Source organism: Hyperolius riggenbachi, chromosome 3 (assembly GCF_040937935.1).
Source record: "Hyperolius riggenbachi isolate aHypRig1 chromosome 3, aHypRig1.pri, whole genome shotgun sequence".
Taxonomy (NCBI): Eukaryota; Metazoa; Chordata; class Amphibia; order Anura; family Hyperoliidae; genus Hyperolius; species Hyperolius riggenbachi.
In genome coordinates, this window is record NC_090648.1 from 13,098,731 (window position 1) to 13,115,189 (window position 16,459).

The 16,459-nt window shown below is 45.3% G+C and overlaps 1 protein-coding gene across 1 annotated transcript in view; it reads left to right on the plus strand.

Annotated features, from left to right (window-relative positions):
* Positions 1-16,459, plus strand: part of LOC137560862 (beta-1,3-galactosyltransferase 5-like) — a 62,636-nt gene that overhangs the window by 34,923 nt on the left and 11,254 nt on the right. The window lies entirely within an intron of this gene.

Here is a 16,459-nt window from a genome sequence, read left to right on the forward strand (position 1 = left end):
ATATCTATGTTACAGCAGGACCCTTATTACAATTTCTCTTACAGGGCTATGGAAACCGTTTTGCCCATGCGATAAAGCGAGGTGCAAAAATGAAATCATGCCTAGCAGCGGATGGTTTCAATCCATCAACCTCTGGGTTATGGGCCCAGCACACTTCCGCTGCGCCACTCTGCAGTCTGCTTACAATTGTATACATTCTGAGTGAAATGGCTGGCTTCAGCCTGTAATGTTAGCTGACCTGGGTTCAATTCCCGGCCAATGGTGGTATAGTGGTGAGCATAGCTGCCTTCCAAGCAGTTGACCTGGGTTTGATTCCTGGCCAATATATGTGAGCTGGCTTTTGAACTCCTACAATTCCCTGGAAGATAAGACCCTCCTGGAGTGAGGAATACACTTCCTGAAGGCCTGCAATTGAACATTCAATGAGATTTCTGACCTTAAAATACTGCTGTGTGTGAAATCCAGATTTTTTTTGGTACTTTTGATGTGTATTCCACTCAACCATGTTTCCCTCCAGGTATTAGACCCCTTGAAAGATCTTTTCCTTCATTTTTCTAGCCAGCAGAATTTTTTCTAAATTTTCGCCTCCCCATTGAAGTCTATTGCGGTTTGTGAAAGTTCGCGCGAACCGAAAATCGAAGGTTCGCGACATCTCTAATCAGAACCTGGGATTTAGGGAAAGCATCCAATTATTATAAAAGTAGGAGCTGAAAGCTCATAGTTTGCACTAACCTACCAATCTCCTGAGAAGACACACGAGGCAGAAGCTACCTTCCCACACGTAATTCTAGATGCTGAAGAGATGACAGAGAAGGGGTAATATGCTTAAAGAGACACTGAAGCGAAAAAAAAATATGATATAGTGAATTGGTTGTGTACTATGAATAATTACTAGAAGATTAGCAGCAAAGAAAATATTTTATCATACTTTTATTTTCAGGTATGTAGTGTTTTTTCTAACATTGCATCATTCTATAATATGTGCACATTACACAACACTCAGCATTCAAAATGAGTCTTTCAGAGCAGTCTGTGAACTAATGACCTCTCCTCTAGCAGAGGAAAAGTAAACAGTTCAATTACAGTTGAGATAATAAAAGTCAGATAACAGCCCTCTCCATGACCAAGTTGGTTGGAGAGCTTAATGGCTTGTTCGCATAGAGATAACAACTGGAGTTTCTCAACTCTTCCTGTACTGGAAACAATTAGACTGATGTATCTGATCTTAATGTTTTATTTCTTAGCTGTACTACACATACAAATCATAATATCATCATTTTTTCGCTTCAGTGTCTCTTTAATATTCTGGTGATTTACTTTATTAATTTTTCAGCATTAAGTTTTGTTAAGATGTTAGCAAGAAGTTTTTTTAGAAGCTATTTTTTATGCTATTTCTAAGATTCTACAAGTTTTGCACAGCTACTAGATACACAGCTACTGATATAGATGAGACTACTTTTGATCTTATTCTACATAACACAACTGTTATATTCTTTTTTGAATGTACTTAGAAGATTGCTGATCGCTTGGCTATAAAGCCTTGATAAGATGGAATACTGTTAGAAGGAAACACTACTGGGAACTGTTCATATTTTGTATATATGCTGTATGATAAGCAAATACAATTTAATATAAAATTATATACTGAGTGCTCTGATTCATTTCAAGGTATACCGTCAATCTATAATTACTGTTATAGAGGGTTCAGACCCAACTATGCCCAATTTATATGATAGCAACGCTTTAAAGGCTGGTCCATTACTGAGTTAGCAATCATGAAAAAGGCCAGAACCGCTCAGGTTTTTGACACCACGCTTCTCTTCAGTGTAGCTGTGCGCTGTGCATCTTCATCTTCCGACTCCTGATGCATGTCACATGACATCTAGAGACGGGAGCTGCAAGGAGATAGGCTGAAGAGCGTGCAATTGCACTGAGCAGAGGAGTAAGAACCTGTCTCACAACTGGAATCAAGTAATGTACTATGCTCTGCTGTGCTGCTATATTGGGGGAAGGGAGGGGGGTGTATGTATGTTGGAGAGGGATGTGCACACAGGCAACGCCGGATATATATACTTTTTGTGCACCTAGGCCAAGTATGTTGGAGATCCCCTTTTATGTGCAGCATTGCCCCTCTGCTCCATGTGCAGCCCCCTCTTCCATGTATAACATATATGTACTGTAACCCCTCTGCTCCATGTGCAGCCCCCTCTTCCATGTGTATTATCCATGTACAGCAGCCCCTCCCATTCCATGTGCAGCCCCCTCTTCCCTGTGTAACATCCATGTACAGCAGCCCCTCCCATTCCATGTGCAGCCCCCTCTTCCATGTGTGTCATCCATGTACAGCAGCCCCTCCCATTCCATGTGCAGCCCCCTCTTCCATGTGTAACATTCATGTACAGCAGCCCCTCCCATTCCATGTGCAGCCCCTCTCCCATGTGTATCATCGATCACGCAAAAATGGCTGAACGGATTTGAATGAAATTTGGCACACACATAGTACATTATCTGGAATAAAGTATAGGATACTTTTTATTCCCATAACCAAAAAGGGGGCGGAGACAAATACAAATTTCACAGGAAAATGTAAACTGCAGCCATTCTTACACTGTTAATGGTTCTCGAACTTTGCACAGTTGTTCGCTGGGTGACTGAGATTAATATTCAGAAAGGTGGGTGGAGTCTATAAAAGCCAATCAAAATTAACCTATTGATTTTCAAGGGGAATATTTACATTTCTGCCATTCTTGCACTGTTAATGGCACAAGCCTCAAACCTGGTACAGTTGATCATTGGGTGACTGGGGTTCAATTTCAGAAAGGGGGTGGAGCCACAAACAACCAATTAGATTTGTTTCATTCCAATGCAAATTATTGATGCCAAACTTCAAAGCTCACAAACTTGGTAATTGATTCATTGTGCGTGAGGGTTAGAAAAGTAGGCACAGCCAACACCAGCCAAATACATAAGCGGGCAACGCCGGGTCATAAGTGGGCGGAGACAAATACAAATTTTACTGGGAAAATGTAAACAGCAGCCATTCTTACACTGTTAATGGTAGGGTTCTCAAACTTTGCACAGTTGGTTACTGGGTGACTGGGGTTAATATTCAGAAAAGTGGGTGGAGCCTACAAAAGGCAATAAAAAATTACCTATTGATTTTTCAGGGGAATATTTCATTGCTGCCATTCTTGCACTGTTAATGGCACAAGCCTCAAACCTGGTACAGTTGATCATTGGGTGACTGGGGTTTAAATTGATAAAAGGGGGTGGAGCCACAAACAGCCAATATGATTTGTTTCATTTTAATGCAGGTTATTGATGCCAAACACCGCAAAGCTCACAAACTTGGTCATTGAGTAATTGATTAATTGTGTGTGAGGGTTAGGAAAAGTGGGCGCAGCCAGCACCTGCAAAATACATAATCGGGCAATGCCGGGTCATCAGTAGGCGGAGACAAATGCAAATTTCACTGAGAAAATGTAAACTGCAGCGATTCTTACACTTTTAATGGCAGGGTTCTCAAACTTTGCACAATTGGTCACTGGGTGACTGGGATTAATATTCTGAGAAGTGGGTGGAGCCTACAAAAGCCAATCAAAATTCACGTATTGATTTTCAAGGGGAATATGTAATTGCTACCATTCTTGCACTTCTGAAGAAGGGGACTAGATCCCAGAAAGCTTGCATCATTTAACTCTATTAGTTAGCCATTAAAAGGTATTATTTTTTACAAAACATTGTTTTAATCTCAATGCAAATTATTGATGCCAAAGACCGCAAAGCTCACAAACTTGGTTATTGAGTAATTGTGTGTTAGAGTTAGAAATAGTAGGCGGAGCCAACACCAGCCAAATACATACCTGAACAATGTTAGGAAATAAGTGGGTGGAGAAAAATACAAATTTCATTGCGCAAATGTAAACTGCAGCCATTCTTACACTGTTAATGGTAGGGTTCTCAAACTTTGCACAGTTGGTCACTGGGTGACTGGGATTAATATTCAGAAAGGTGGGTGGAGCCTATAAAAGCCAATAAAAATCCACCTATTGATTTTTAAGGGGAATATTTAATTGATGCCATTCTTGCACTGTTAATCACCTATACCTGGTACAGTTGGCCACTGGGTGATTGGGGTTCAAATTCAGAAAAGGGGTGGAGCCACATCCAATCATATTAATTTTATTTCATTGAAAATTATTGATGCCAAAGACCGCAAGGCTCACATACTTGGTCATTAAGTAATTGTGTGTTAGGGTTAGGAAAAGTGGGCAGAGCCAACACTAGCCAAATACGTACCCGGGCAATGCCGGGCGTCCAGCTAGTACAAAATAAATGCAAACATTAAGAATTAAAACATAACATAAAAGTTGGAATAAAATTGGCCATAGGCGCTATTTATTGCGTTTTTTTTAAAGGAAAGCTGTTCATATTTATTACTTGAATACATTGAAAGATAACTTTATTGAAAATATCTTTAACATAAATTAATCATCAAACCATGAATTATCAAATATCAAATCCAGAATAAACAACTTCAGATTATAACTAAGCCTGCCCACCACTGTGGGCAACTTTTACCGCCAATAAAGGCGTTAGCCTTCGACAGTCCGATAGATACAGAAAAACTGGATGGGTGGGACTGGGAGGGAGATCACAGCTTGTCCTGACCGACAGTGAGGAGAACTCACAGCATCAACTAAGCTGTGAGCGGAGATCAAAGGTCATTGGCTGCTGATAACTCCGCTCCCTCTGACAGCAGCCAATCAGGATCAGAAATTCTGAGCTCATCTGCCTGGATACGGCAACCTCAGTAATCCCAGACACAGCCCCTGAAAGAGGAGGATAGGAAGCAGGCCACAGACACATACCAAAAGCGTACATTCTAAAGTGGCGCCGGGAAAAAATGGCACATGGTCATAGCGGATATAAAACGATATTTACCCTTCTGAAGTGGATGCAGTTTAATTTTAAAATGCTAGATGGTGCAATGTAAAATACTATCTAGTAAGAATACCTAAGAATTGTCTGCTCAAGTGTAGAATTATAGTAGCGCAATGGTAAAGCACTCGTCATGGGAGTTCATTTTGCAGGTTCAAGGCTGCTTAAGGTCATTTTTTCTTTGATAGAGATGCACTGCTATTTACGCAGTGATAAGATACGTTTAACCATTTAATGACAAGCTATCGTATTAAAACATCATGTTTTACCCTGTTTATGGCAACATGACTTTTTAATATGTCGCGCGTTCCCGCTACCGCCGCAGTTTCCATCGAGATCCCGTGTTGAGTGATTTGGGAAGAGGACCGAGCGGTCCTCTACCCAATCGCACTGCCTGGAGTGAATGGATGTGACCGCGGACATCGGCCGCATCCATTTCTGAAACAGGAAGCCGACACAGTGTAATAAAATGTAATAAATGGGAGAGTGTTCACTTGTGCCCTCTTGTGACCAAAAAGTATATTACACATACAGTGACATACATACATACATACACAATAATAAAAAAAAAAAAAAACTTACTCTTCTAAAGCTGAAAAAATAAAACTTGTAAAAAAATATCAGCTTACGAAAAATATATAACTAGTTGCCTTAGGGACTCAGCTTTTTTAATCTATACTTTATGAGGGAAAATTACTGTTACTTTATTACATAGGGGCTTGTAATTATGGACTTGACAACAACAACAAAAACACAAAAATAACACCTATACTTCAAAATAATATATTGTCGCCATACATTGTGATAGGGACATCATTTAAACGGTTTAATAATCGGGACAACTGGGCAAATAAAATGTGTCAGCTTTATCCACAGCAGAACATTTAATTTTAAAACTATAATGGCTGAAAACTGACAAATAATGATTTTCTTTCCATTATTTTTGTATTTTTCCCATTTTTAAACACATTTTAAACACATTTAGAATAAAAAACTTCTTAGCAAAATATACTAACCACAGAAAGCCTAATTGGTGGCGAAAAAAACGAGGTATAGATCATTTTCTTGTGATAAGTAGTAATAAAGTTATTAGGGAATAAAAAGGAGGAGCACTGACTGGTGAAAATTGCTCTGGTCCATCAGGGTAAAAACCACTTGGGGGTGAACTGGTTAAAAATACTTTTGTGAAGTAAACATTTTGTGTTCTAAATATCCCACATGCATAACGTATGCAAGGTTAGAAAGGAAGTGGGAAGACAGAATAAGGGGAAGAGGAAAAGAGTCAGTGGCTGCAAACTAACGCTATTTTTCATCAGTTTGCAGGCACTGGCTGCTTGTTTCTTATCCTTATTCTGTGTTCCCACTTGAGCATAACTTCCTTTTTAACTTTGCTTACGTTATACAGTTGAGATATTTACAGCACAAAACTTAATAAAGTTCTCTGTCAACAAAGCATCTCTGTCAATAAATAATAATAATTAAAAAAAAAAAAAAGTAGCATTGATCGTATTTGAACCGGAACCTGTGAACCTGCACAAAACAGTATCACAGCCCAGGTCCTTACCATTGTGCTATCGCAACTTGATGTTACATTAGTGATTTTCTTGCACCATCATTTTCTCTTTAAGCCTGGCCATGACCGATTACAGAACGCTAAATAGCATTTCATATATTGAATAGCAGCGCCATAATGTTCTGGTGGAGCTGTGCGCCAATTTTTCCTGCTCCAATACCATATACATGACCAAAATCCTATAAAAGATGTGTACATAGATTTTGTATGGCCACAAAGTCCCAAGAGGCCCTTGCTCAATAAATTTCGCTCAGGCCTTACAGACACACATAGGTTATTCGTTCCTGGCACGGTGACTCTGAGATGGTGGTTTGTCAAATGTAGAGGCCTGACAGTGACAGAACAATTTACATGACACAGGTGGATATGCAAGGTACTCGGGTGTAATGGTGCGGTAAATAAGATTTATTGGTACATTAACGGCCATAATTTATGATGCCATGTTTGCCTCTAGGTGTGTGGCGGTTATTGAATTTAATTCTCTATATAATAAGATTCATTGTTGTGTTGTTCAGTAGCCAGGGATGAAGAATCACTGAAACAAGGTTAAGAAGCTCTTTAATCTTTAACAGCCAAATAAAGTAAAACTATTTGCCTGCAGGGCTGACTGTTTCCCGCCCTTTGGGGAAGTGTGCCCGGCAGGCTAGCAGGGTATGCAGAGTGGGCAGCAGGGAGATTTTAGTTACCTGATTGGACGGCTGGATCGGCTTCTTCTTCCTCCACTGCGTCGGCGATGTACTCCCGACATATCTTCTGGGTTCTGATCACATGATGTGACGTGATCTGGATCCAGGAGACTGTGTCAGCGTTACAGCGCCACCTGGTGGTGGAAGAGTAGTGATGGGAGAGTCTGTTCCACCACCAGGTGGCGCTTTAACGCTCACACTGTCTCCTGGATCCCGATCACGTCATTTCATGTGATCGGGACCCAGAAGACCTGTCGGAAGTTCAGAGCTGCTGGTGGAGGAAGAGGAGTGATGGGAGAGTCTCTTCCCCATTGGGTGGCGCTGTAACGCTGACACGGTCTCCTGGATCCCAATCACATGTCATATCATGTGATCGGATGTGATCAGGACCCAGAAGACCTGTTGGAAGTTCAGAGCCGCCGGTGGAGGAAGAGATGAAAGCCGCTCAGGACGTGTATAAATATCCGCTCCCTGCCGCCCGCTCATTTCAAAGGAAACATTTTGTTTGCAGCTGCTAATGGATTAATGCAGTGAGGACTGAGTCATAAGTTCATCTGGTACCGTTAGGGCTCGTTCACAACAAGGGCGTTTTTGTCCTTTTTTCAAGCGCAGGCCATTTTTACAAACGCCCACAAAACGCTTGTGCAATGAACCTTCTATGAGAAGGTTCATATCAGCGCGTTGCACTCGCTTTGCGGTTGGCAAAGCGGAGCCTGTACCCGGTGGCGTAGCTAAGAAGCTATAGGCCCCGATGCGAGTTTTACATTGGGCCCACCCAAGTGCTCTATACATAACAATTGATACGGCGCACCAAAACCTGCCAATGGCATCTACAGTGTCTGAGGTACAAGAAGGGGATGGGGAGCAGCTTGTTACTGATTACCCCCAAGCACTCTATACATAGCAATCCCTGCCAATGGCAACTACAGTGTCAGAGGTACAAGAAGGGGATGGGGAGCAGCTTGTTACTGATTACCCCCAAGCACTCTATACATAGCAATCCCTGCCAATGGCAACTACAGTGTCAGAGGTGCAAGAAGGGGACGGGGAACAGCTTGTTACTGATTACCCCCAAGCACTCTATACATAGCAATCCCTGCCAATGGCAACTACAGTGTCAGAGGTGCAAGAAGGGGACGGGGAACAGCTTGTTACTGATTACCCCCAAGCACTCTATACATAGCAATCCCTGCCAATGGCAACTTCAGTGTCAGAGGTGCAAGAAGGGGACGGGGAACAGCTTGTTACTGATTACCCCCAAGCACTCTATACATAGCAATCCCTGCCAATGGCAACTACAGTGTCAGAGGTACAAGAAGGGGATGGGGAGCAGCTTGTTACTGATTACCCCCAAGCACTCTATACATAGCAATACCTGCCAATGGCAACTACAGTGCCAGAGGTACAAGAAGGGGATGGGGAGCAGCTTGTTACTGATTACCCCCAAGCACTCTATACATAGCAATCCCTGCCAATGGCAACTACAGTGTCAGAGGTACAAGAAGGGGATGGGGAGCAGCTTGTTACTGATTACCCCCAAGCACTCTATACATAGCAATCCCTGCCAATGGCAACTACAGTGTCAGAGGAGCAAGAAGGGGATGGGAAGCAGCTTGTTACTGATTACCCCTAAGCACTCTATACATAGCAATCCCTGCCAATGGCAACTACAGTGTCAGAGGTGCCAGAAGGGGATGGGGAGCAGCTTGTTACTGATTACCCCCAAGCACTCTATACATAGCAATCCCTGCCAATGGCAACTACAGTGTCAGAGGTGCAAGAAGGGGATGGGGAGCAGCTTGTTACTGATTACCCCCAAGCATTGTATACATAGCAATCCCTGCCAATTGCAACTACAGTGTCAGAGGTGCAAGAAGGGGATGGGGAGCAGCCAGGGCCGGCCCGCCCATGGGGCGGGGTGAAACTTTTGCCTCAGGCGGCACTTCTGGGGGGGGGGGGCACCCGCCCGTCCGTGTGTGTGGGGGGCCACCTGAGCTGGAGGGGATAGCGGGCAGGAAGGGGGTATTGGGCCTAGCGGCGGGGAGGGGGGTTGGACCCCCCCTCCCTCGCCTGGGTCCCCCGTCTTCCGCTCCCCTCCAGCTTTAAAAATGACGTCGCTGGCTGCAGCTACATTGTGAGAGGCAACGGGCGGGGATCACTCACCTCTTCCTCGTTCGAGCGTGCGCTCCACTGACGTCACTTCCTGCGGCGTAGCAGGAAGTGACGTCAGTGGAGCGCAGGCTTGGGCTGGAATGAGGAAGAGGTGAGTGATCCCCGCCCGTTGCCTCTTACAATGTAGCTGCAGCCAGCGACGTCACTTTTAAAGCTGGAGGGGAGCGGAGGACGGGGGACCCAGGCGAGGGAGGGGAGGGGGGTCCGACCCCCCTCCCCGCCGCTAGGCCCAATACCCCCTTCCTGCCCGCTATCCCCTCCAGCTCGGGCGGCCCCCCACACACACGGCTTGGGGGGGAGGGGCGGCGATTTTTTTGAAGATCGCCTCAGGCGGCAAAAAGTCTAGGGCCTAGCCTGGGAGCAGCTTGTTACTGATTACCCCCAAGCACTCTATACATAGCAATCCCTGCCAATGGCAACTACAGTGTCAGAGGTGCAAGAAGGGGATGGGGAGCAGCTTGTTACTGATTACCCCCCAAGCACTCTATACATAGCAATCCCTGCCAATGGCAACTACAGTGTCAGAGGTGCAAGAAGGGGATGGGGAGCAGCTTGTTACTGATTACCCCCAAGCACTCTATACATAGCAATCCCTGCCAATGGCAGCTACAGTGTCAGAGGTGCAAGAAGGGGATGGGAGCAGCTTGTTACGGATTACCCCCAAGCACTCTATACATAGCAATCCCTGCCAATGGCAACTACAGTGTCAGAGGAGCAAGAAGGGGATGGGGAACAGCTTGTTACTGATTACCCCCAAGCACTCTATACATAGCAATCCCTGCCAATGGAAACTACAGTGTCAGAGGTGCAAGAACGGGATGGGGAGCAGCTTGTTACTGATTACCCCCAAGCACTCTATACATAGCAATCCCTGCCAATGGCAGCTACAGTGTCAGAGGTGCAAGAAGGGGATGGGGAACAGCTTGTTACTGATTACCCCCAAGCACTCTATACATAGCAATCCCTGCCAATGGCAACTACAGTGTCAGAGGTGCAAGAAGGGGATGGGGAGCAGCTTGTTACTGATTACCCCCAAGCACTCTATACAAAGCAATCCCTGCCAATGGCAACTACAGTGTCAGAGGTGCAAGAAGGGGATGGGGAAGAGCTTGTTACTGATTACCCCCAAGCACTCTATACATAGCAATCCCTGCCAATGGCAACTACAGTGTCAGAGGTGCAAGAAGGGGATGGGGAGCAGCTTGTTACTGATTACCCCCAAGCACTCTATACATAGCAATCCCTGCCAATGGCAACTACAGTGTCAGAGGTGCAAGAAGGGGATGGGGAAGAGCTTGTTACTGATTACCCCCAAGCACTCTATACATAGCAATCCCTGCCAATGGCAACTACAGTGTCAGAGGTGCAAGAAGGGGGTGGGAAGCAGCTTGTTACTGATTACCCCCAAGCACTCTATACATAGCAATCCCTGCCAATGGCAACTACAGTGTCAGAGGTGCAAGAAGGGGATGGGGAACAGCTTGTTACTGATTACCCCCAAGCACTCTATACATAGCAATCCCTGCCAATGGCAACTACAGTGTCAGAGGTGCAAGAAGGGGGTGGGAAGCAGCTTGTTACTGATTACCCCCAAGCACTCTATACATAGCAATCCCTGCCAATGGCAACTACAGTGTCAGAGGTGCAAGAAGGGGATGGGGAGCAGCTTGTTACTGATTACCCCCAAGCACTCTATACATAGCAATCCCTGCCAATGGCAACTACAGTGTCAGAGGTGCAAGAAGGGGATGGGGAACAGCTTGTTACTGATTACCCCCAAGCACTCTATACATAGCAATCCCTGCCAATGGCAACTACAGTGTCAGAGGTACAAGAAGGGGATGGGAAACATTTTGTTAATTATTATTATCATTCAAAGAATCTATAGAAGTGATTATTACAAGCACAGGACCAATGAGGAGCTATTTATGTTGTTAAGGAAGGGCCCTACGGGGCCCCTCTGACCCAAGGGTCCCGATGCAGTCCCAACCTCTGCTACTCCTATTGCTACTCCACTGTCTGTACCATTTTTGAGGCGATTCTGCCTCAATGGAAGGTATAGGAAGACCGCTAAACGATCACAAAATCGATTTGTGGGGCGACTGCGTTCGTGTTTTAAATAATAAATACATTGTATTTATTCTTTTAGTCACTTCCTGACCAGCGTCAGGGAGTGAATAAAGAAAACACTCAGGAAAAGCGCTTAGAAAACTGCTGTTAACAAAAAGGCAGCGTGCAGTGGAGCGCCGGGAGGGGTGAAAAAAAAAACAGCGCACAAAAATGCAAAAAACACTTGCGTTTGCGTTTTCATTTTTAGGTGTGAATGAGTCCTTAAAGAGACTCTGTAACAAAAATTGCATCCTGTTTTTTTTCATCCTACAAGTTCCAAAACCTATTCTAAAGTGTTCTGGCTTACTGCAGCACTTTCTACTATCACCGTCTCTGTAATAAATCAGCTTATCTCTCCCCTGTCAGACTTGTCGGCCTGTGTCTGGAAGGCTGCCAAGTTCTTCAGGGTTGTGGTTCTGCTATGCACTCCCCCCCCCCCCCCTCCTGGCCCCTCTATGCACACTGCCTGTGTGTTATTTAGATTAGGGCAGCTTCTCTCTTCTCTCTTATCTTTTACAAGCTGGATAAATTGTCCTCTGAGCTGGCTGGGCTTTCACATACTGAGGAATTACAGACAAGGGCAAAGCTGTTTGCAGGAAGAAACAAGTAGCCTGACACTTCAGTGGGTGAGAACAGGGGGAAAGAAACACACAAATGATCTCTTGAGATTCAAAAGGAATGCTGTATACAGCCTGCTTGTGTATGGATGTATTTTCTATGTGTGGACATACTGTACATCAACCTACTTCCTGTTTTGGTGGCCATTTTGTTTGTTTATAAACAAACTTTTAAAAACTGTTTTTAACCACTTTTAATGCGGCGAGGAGCGGCGAAATTGTGTCAGAGGGTAATAGGCGATGTCCCCTAACACACTGGTATGTTTACTTTTGTGCGATTTTAACAATACAGATTCTCTTTAAAGTATAGAATATATGCTGTCCTGCAGATCCCAGGCAGTGAATTGTCAAAGCTCTCCTTCTTGCAGCAACTAATGGTGGCCACACGTTACAATTTTTCTGTTTTATTTTACCCCAATTCGAATAAAATGATCGATTGTGTGAAAAAAAATTAGAGACATTTTTTTTTGATCAATAAATTAAATCCAAATTGTTCTTTTTTTTTCTATTAAAATCGATCGGAAAGGTTGGAAAAAATCTGATCAATTTTGTCAGAAATTGAATGGCGTGTGGAAGCAGAGGCGTAGCTAGGGTTTTCAGCGTCTGGGGACAAAGACAACGTTTTTGCCCCCCCCGTTAAATGGGCGTGGCCATGCATCATGGTTGGAGTCAAATGTAGATGCTATTTAGATAGCTGAATGTGCCCCCTTCCCCTGTTCAAATAGCCAAATGTGCCCCCCTTCAGATAGCCAGGTGTGCCCCCTATAGATAGCCAGACCTGCCCCCTTCCCCCCTTTCGATAGCGTGGTGTGCCACCTATAGATAGCCAGATCTGCCCCTTCCCCATTTAGATAGTGAGGTTCCCCCCTATAAATAGCCAGATGTGCCCCCCCCTTAGATAGCCAGATGTGCCCCGCTTTTTCTACTGCTAAAGCTTCTGCACTCCTCTGCAGAGGGAGGGAGAGAATCAGGGGCACTTTGGGCAACCAGCGAGCTGCCTCCCATGCATGTGGAGGTGAAAGTGGCTGTGCTGAGCCCCCTTACAATGATGGGCCTGGGGAACATGTGTCCCCCCTGCCCACCCATTACTCCTCCTCTGTGGAGTCCCCCCCCCCCCCCCCCCAAAAAAAAAATCACATGTAATTTCCAGAGCACTCTTTTTCTGGGATCATTGTGAAACTTGCCTCATATTTTATATTATTATTGTTATAGTCAGGGCCGGCCCGCTCATGAGGCGGGGTGAAACATTTGCCTCAGGCGGCACATCTGGGGGGGCAGCACCGGCCTGTCCGTGGGTGAGGGGGCCGCCCGCCGAGCTGGAGGAGTAGCGGGCAGAAAGGGGGTATTGGATCTAGCGGTGGGGAGGGGGGTCGGACTCCCCCCTCCCTCGCCTGGGTCCCCCGATCTGCGCTCCCTCCAGCTGTAAATAGTTAAGTACCAGCGGCAGCGTATAGATTAAGAGGCAACGGGCGGGGATCACTCACCTTTTCCGCGTTCCAGCGAGCGCTCCACTGACGTCACTTCTTTCAATGCCACCCACTAGCCTCCCCACCGCTAGGCCCAATACCCCCTTCCTGCCCGCTACCCCTCCAGCTCAGTAGCCTCCCCACCGGCAGGGGGGTGGGGGGGGGCGATTTTTTAAAATTTTGCCTCAGGCGGCAAAAAGTCTAGGGCCGGCCCTGGTTATAGTGTTTCTATTTTGCACTGAGCCAATTTCGTTCAGTACCTCCCTCTCACTGTTTCGGCCGGTTTGGGGGAGGCAGTATATTATGGGATATGAGAGGAGACTGGGCCATGCATAGGAGTAGGGGAAGAACATGCAGACTCCATGCTAACAAGTGCTTGGCCATTTGGTTTGTGCCTTTATTTCACATGCAGATGTATACTGGTTGTAAAACATTTACATGTTTGGAAATGTCCTGTAATTCAAAATGACTAGACTGGTGCGATAAAAGTATAAAAGGTACCATAAACAAATTCAATACACGTAAAGCAGCCACATTCTGATAAGAAACAGTCATTACAGTTATACAGCTGTGTACAAGCATGTAAAACGTATTCATGGGAGACACCTGTCAATCATAAATGTCCACACTCTCTGCATCCAGCCCAGTGCTGGGGGGATCACAACAGCAGCCGCAGAGATTGCTACGTGGCCCAGATCCAGTGCAGGTGATCACCGATATGAAGTAGAGTGTTCCTGGGAAGCACATTCATTGTGTGCAGGAACGAGCCTTGGATGGGATGATAATCTAGCTGTAGTAGAAATGAGGAGGCCAAGGAAAAGGAGATGACCTAGAACTGCAGAAGAGCAGACCAAGGAGAGTGGTCTGGAGAAGACTCAGAAGTGTAGGAAAGCAGAAGACGGGGACTGGGGAAGATCTAGATATGCAGGAAAGTACTAGAAGCGGATGAGAGGAATGAAAGAGAACGCCCAGAAGTGCAGGAAAGCAGAAGCAGAAGACGGGGACTGGGGAAGATCTAGAAATGCAGGAGAGTACTAGAAGCAGATGAGAGGAATGAAAGGGAAGACCCAGAAGTGCAGGAGAGCAGACACAGGGAAGAGGAGGCTGGAGAAGACCCAGGAGAGCAGGAGAGCAGACGCAGGGAAGAGGAGGCTGGAGAAGACCCAGGAGAGCAGTAGAAGGAAAAAGAAGTCTGGAAAAGACACAGTAGTGCTGGAGGTCAGAAGCTTGGTGGGTGGAAGCAGAGGCGGGTGGGCTGAATATGACCCATATGTGCAGGAAAGCAGAAGAAGGGAAGAGGGGGCTGGAGAAGGTGGAGAAGTGCTGGAGAGCAGAAGCTGAGTAGTATTTGTGGGTCAAAAAAAGAAGAGACTAGCTTGGCAAGCACTTCAGGATAAAAAGATGTCACCACTTTATTCACACCTTGATAGGCTTCAAAGTCACTGCTATGCATCAGGCACCTTGTGACAATACACTCTGATCCTCAGAACAACAGTTCAAAGCATGCCCATAATTCAGCATGAACAAAGCAGGTTGCAAAGCACATGACATGCAGGGAGCGTAGATTTTTGCAGTGCAGGCTATACTTGCGTGACCCCGGTGGTGGCAGGTGTGGATCTGGATAAAAGCACCGATGCTCAGGGATTCTCCAGGGTGACTGCCCTTACAGCCGTTTCACCCTAGCTATCCGTGGGCCTCATCAGAGGGGCGGTGTCGCGCTATCTGGGTCCCGGTGTTGTGGTAGCTCCGGCTCCTACGTCCGGTATCGGCGCATCGTGGGTTGCTGGTGTGTCGTGTCGGCGTCTTCCGCCTTTAAGGCGTCACGCTCACTTCCTCCCTTTTGCCCACGTACTTCCACCCTACGCGTGCGCTCCAGCCGCTCCGTACCTGCGTATGGGAAGAAAGCGCTTGCGCCTGCTGCCATCTTTTGGCCAAGATGCAAACTGCATCCTAAAAAAAAGGAGAAAATTTACCACAGGGAGCATCAGTGCTTTCATCAGCCAGATCCAAGAAGAACAAGTGTGGAAACCAAAGTGGCAAGAGAAAGTGCATAAAGGTCCTTATAAAGACTATCACCTCTTAAACACTGATCATCTACTCATTCAAATAATATTAACTGTAAGAAAAACGAGGCTTTTAATCCACTATCGCATCTAAAATCTCCATATCCTGTAATAATACATCAAATTACACCATTTTTTCCATAAATATAGATTAATTTAGAGTTGATTTTAAGTTAAACATTATACCAGGTATAAAAAGTCAGTAACATTACATATGACCAAAAATCCGACCATGATAGAAAAAGGGGCCAATCCATCATTATTCACTTCATTAATCTCTATATCCAAAGCCGGACTAGAAGGAAAAGGAAGAGGAAGGGAGAAAGGAATTGTTTTCTCTCTCTGGGGGATGGAAAAAAGAGGGGGGGAAGGAGGAAAGATGATGGTGAAGGGAAGGGAGGAGAGAGAAGACCTAGGTCTCAATAAATGCCTCAATTCTGTCAATTATAAATCCGAGTTACAGCCTATTATAGGAAACACGTCAAGTCGTTCCGCTCATTAAGTCCAAGAGGACCCAAGGCTTCAGTTATACTAATTAACCATGCCTCCTTCTGTAACAAAATATTTTCCCTATCTCCCCCTCTACTATTGAGGGGAATATGTAGTAAACCTAACCCTCTCATTTCTGAGGTCCTCCCTCCGTGAAACTCATTCATATGTTCAATTAGTCGTGGACAACCTTCTTTTGAACTGACCGACTTAACGTGTTCCCTAATTCGTCTCCGCAAGTTACGGGTTGTCATACCTATATAGTACCGATTACAACTACATATGATCGCGTAAACCACAAATTCAGTTCTGCATGTAATCAAGGATTTGATTTTCCAGTCAA